Source organism: Nanorana parkeri, unplaced genomic scaffold (genome assembly GCF_000935625.1).
Source record: "Nanorana parkeri isolate BGI_ZX_2015 unplaced genomic scaffold, ASM93562v1 scaffold2642, whole genome shotgun sequence".
Lineage (NCBI taxonomy): Eukaryota > Metazoa > Chordata > Amphibia > Anura > Dicroglossidae > Nanorana > Nanorana parkeri.
In genome coordinates, this window is record NW_017308910.1 from 32,141 (window position 1) to 36,757 (window position 4,617).

The window sequence follows — 4,617 nt, forward strand, 5'->3', positions numbered from 1 at the left end:
CAGTCTTCTATCCGCCCCCCGGCCTCCCCTCCAGTCTTCTATCTGACCTCCGGCCTCCCCTCCAGTCTTCTATCTGCTGACCCCCGTCCTTCCCTTCAGTCTTCTATATGACCTTCGTCCTCCCCTCCAGTCTTCTATCTGACCTCCATCCTCCCCTCCAGTCTTCTATCTGACCTCCGTCCTCCCCTTCAGTCTTCTATATGACCTTCGTCCTTCCCTTCAGTCTTCTATCTGACCTCCGTCCTCCCCTTCAGTCTTATATCTGACCTCCGTCCTCCCCTTCAGTCTTCTATCTGACCTCCGGCCTCCCCTCCAGTCTTCTATCTGACCTTCGTCCTCCCCTCCAGTCTTCTATCTGACCTCCATCCTCCCCTCCAGTCTTCTATCTGACCTCCGTCCTCCCCTTCAGTCTTCTATATGACCTTCGTCCTCCCCTCCAGTCTTCTATCTGAACTCCGTCCTTCCCTTCAGTCTTCTATCTGACCTCCGTCCTCCCCTTCAGTCTTCTATCTGACCTCCGTCCTCCCCTTCAGTCTTCTATCTGACCTCCGTCCTCCCTTCAGTCTTCTATCTGACCTCCGTCCTCCCCTCCAGTCTCCTATCTGACCTCCGTCCTCCCCTCCAGTCTCCTATCTGACCTCCGCCCTCCCCTCCAGTCTCCTATCTGACCTCCATCTTCCCCTTCAGTCTTCTATCTGACCTCCATCCTCCCCTTCAGTCTTCTATCTGACCTCCATCCTCCTCTTCAGTCTTCTCTCTGACCTCCATCTTTTTCTTTAGTCTTGCTGCTGCAGGGGGAGAAGGACCCGAGGTGTTCAGGTCTTCTTGCTGTTGTATAGTACCAACGCTGCCCATTAGGGACCCAAATAACCCAGGACCACCACCACCAGGACCACCACCACCAGGACCACCACCACCAGGACCAATAGCCACTACAGCTGCAGCTCCAATCCAAAGCCATAGTGCCGGCTTGTCTCCACTCCTCCGATGGTCCCATTAGAAGTGCCAACCAAGAGGGGTCAGCTCAGGTTTGTTCTGAACCTGGAAGCTACACGGGGCCTCCTTCCCAATCACCTGAAAGGGGCGGGATTGGTTTTGCTGACATCATTGACCTTACATGGGCATATTAGGCCAACCTCATTGGTCGGCTATATCCGTGGCCATAGGTCGATGACATCACCGCAGACGTGTAGCTGCAAGCAAGAGATCCCCGGCTGCAGATGATTAAATGGAAGCTCAGGTCCAAACCTGAGCTCATCCCCACCGACCAATGGAAACACCAAATAAGCTGCCGGGTTCAGCTACATGTCCTCCGGCTCTCCTCTCCTGTATACAGCACATGATGGTACACAGTCCTCCGGCACTCCTCTCCTGTATACAGCACATGATGGTACACAGTCCTCCGGCACTCCTCTCCCGTATACAGCACATGATGGTACACAGTCCTCCGGCACTCCTGTCCTGTATACAGCACATGATGGTACACAGTCCTCCGGCACTCCTCTCCTGTATACAGCACATGATGGTACACAGTCCTCCGGCACTCCTCTCCTGTATACAGCACATGATGGTACACAGTCCTCCGGCACTCCTCTCCTGTATACAGCACATGATGGTACACAGTCCTCCGGCACTCCTCTCCTGTATACAGCACATGATGGTACACAGTCCTCCGGCACTCCTCTCCTGTATACAGCACATGATGATTCACAGTCCTCCGGCACTCCTCTCCTGTATACAGCACATGATGGTACACAGTCCTCCGGCACTCCTCTCCTGTATACAGCACATGATGAGTCACAGTCCTCCGGCACTCCTCTCCTGTATACAGCACATGATGGTACACAGTCCTCCGGCACTCCTCTCCTGTATACAGCACATGATGGTACACAGTCCTCCGGCACTCCTCTCCTGTATACAGCACATGATGAGTCACAGTCCTCCGGCACTCCTCTCCTGTATACAGCACATGATGGTTCACAGTCCTCCGGCACTCCTCTCCTGTATACAGCACATGATGGTACACAGTCCTCCGGCACTCCTCTCCTGTATACAGCACATGATGGTACACAGTCCTCCGGCACTCCTCTCCTGTATACAGCACATGATGAGTCACAGTCCTCCGGCACTCCTCTCCTGTATACAGCACATGATGGTGCACAGTCCCCCGGCACTCCTCTCCTGTATACAGCACATGAGTGTACACAGTCCTCCGGCACTTCTCTCCTGTATACAGCACATGATGAGTCACAGTCCTCCGGCTCTCCTCTCCTGTATACAGCCCATGATGGTACACAGTCCTCCGGCACTCTTCTCCTGTATACAGCACATGAGTGTACACAGTCCTCCGGCACTCTTCTCCTGTATACAGCACATGAGTGTACACAGTCCTCCGGCACTCTTCTCCTGTATACAGCACATGAGTGTACACAGTCCTCCGGCACTCTTCTCCTGTATACAGCACATGAGTGTACACAGTCCTCCGGCACTCTTCTCCTGTATACAGCACATGAGTGTACACAGTCCTCCGGCACTCTTCTCCTGTATACAGCACATGAGTGTACACAGTCCTCCGGCACTCTTCTCCTGTATACAGCACATGAGTGTACACAGTCCTCCGGCACTCTTCTCCTGTATACAGCACATGAGTGTACACAGTCCTCCGGCACTCTTCTCCTGTATACAGCACATGAGTGTACACAGTCCTCCGGCACTCTTCTCCTGTATACAGCACATGAGTGTACACAGTCCTCCGGCACTCTTCTCCTGTATACAGCACATGAGTGTACACAGTCCTCCGGCACTCTTCTCCTGTATACAGCACATGAGTGTACACAGTCCTCCGGCACTCTTCTCCTGTATACAGCACATGAGTGTACACAGTCCTCCGGCACTCTTCTCCTGTATACAGCACATGAGTGTACACAGTCCTCCGGCACTCTTCTCCTGTATACAGCACATGAGTGTACACAGTCCTCCGGCACTCTTCTCCTGTATACAGCACATGAGTGTACACAGTCCTCCGGCACTCTTCTCCTGTATACAGCACATGAGTGTACACAGTCCTCCGGCACTCTTCTCCTGTATACAGCACATGAGTGTACACAGTCCTCCGGCACTCTTCTCCTGTATACAGCACATGAGTGTACACAGTCCTCCGGCACTCTTCTCCTGTATACAGCACATGAGTGTACACAGTCCTCCGGCACTCTTCTCCTGTATACAGCACATGAGTGTACACAGTCCTCCGGCACTCTTCTCCTGTATACAGCACATGAGTGTACACAGTCCTCCGGCACTCTTCTCCTGTATACAGCACATGAGTGTACACAGTCCTCCGGCACTCTTCTCCTGTATACAGCACATGAGTGTACACAGTCCTCCGGCACTCTTCTCCTGTATACAGCACATGAGTGTACACAGTCCTCCGGCACTCTTCTCCTGTATACAGCACATGAGTGTACACAGTCCTCCGGCACTCTTCTCCTGTATACAGCACATGATGAGTCACAGTCCTCCGGCACTCTTCTCCTGAGAGAAGGATTGTTTTCCCGTCACCTCCACCCCGCGCAGACACGATGAAACATGAATCTGGCTGCAGCCAGAAGACTGTAATTGGAGAGGCGTCTTTAATGGAACATTCCTAATCCTCTACACCTCCATAGAGACGCATGGGAAAAGGGGTGATTTGGAGGGTCAGCATCAAATGTGGGCGCTACCTAGGGGCGGTCTGCATGCAAATACAGCCTGTCTAGGAACGCCCACTCCTCCAGATTGACACCCACCCATCTAGGTATTTGTATATTTGCATAACTCCTCCCAAGAGTCGGCACACGAATTGCATCAGGGCTGAGGGCTCTTGAGAAAAGTACAGAGGCAGGGTGCTGTGATGTTTTCACAATGCTACGTACAGCCCCCTGCCGGCCCCTCCCACCAGCCATGATCTGCCTGCATTGCATAGAGAAGAACAAAGACTCAGTGATGACATCACTGCAGCTACAATAGGGTATGTAATGAAAACAGACAGGTCATTATCATGGTGATGTTCCATTCTATGGAAGACTAAGTTATATAAAATGGACATGTGACCTGATAGATAATGTCGGCGCAGTTTGATGCATGCTGCAGGAAGATAAGACAGTCACTGCTGCTCTATATGACATATAGGATGGTACCGTGTCACACCTACGTATGGAGCGCAGGACCCGGGGGCAAGGGTCAGCGAATGATAACACTAATACACCTGGGAGTGCCGCCTGCTTATCGCTCTCACACCTACAGGGAGGTATCACTAATCTCTGATCTGACCCCACATACAGGCAACTCTCCCTCCGCCCGCCGGTGACAGTCCTGGACGGAAGCCATCGGGTCTGGGCAATCATGTGAGGAAAAAGCAAAACCGCAAGTCACATCCCCGGAGCAGGGCGGAGGTGTGAAGGGTTAACACACTGACAGTCATGTGGCTGTGTAGGTGCCAATATATACAGAGTGAGAACAGGGAGCGTGTGTGTGTGTGTGTGCCTGTGTGTGTGTGTGCGTGTGTGCCTGTGTGCGTGTGTGCCTGTGTGCGTGTGTGCGTGTGTGCCTGTGTGCGTGTGTGCGTGTGGGCGTGTGTGG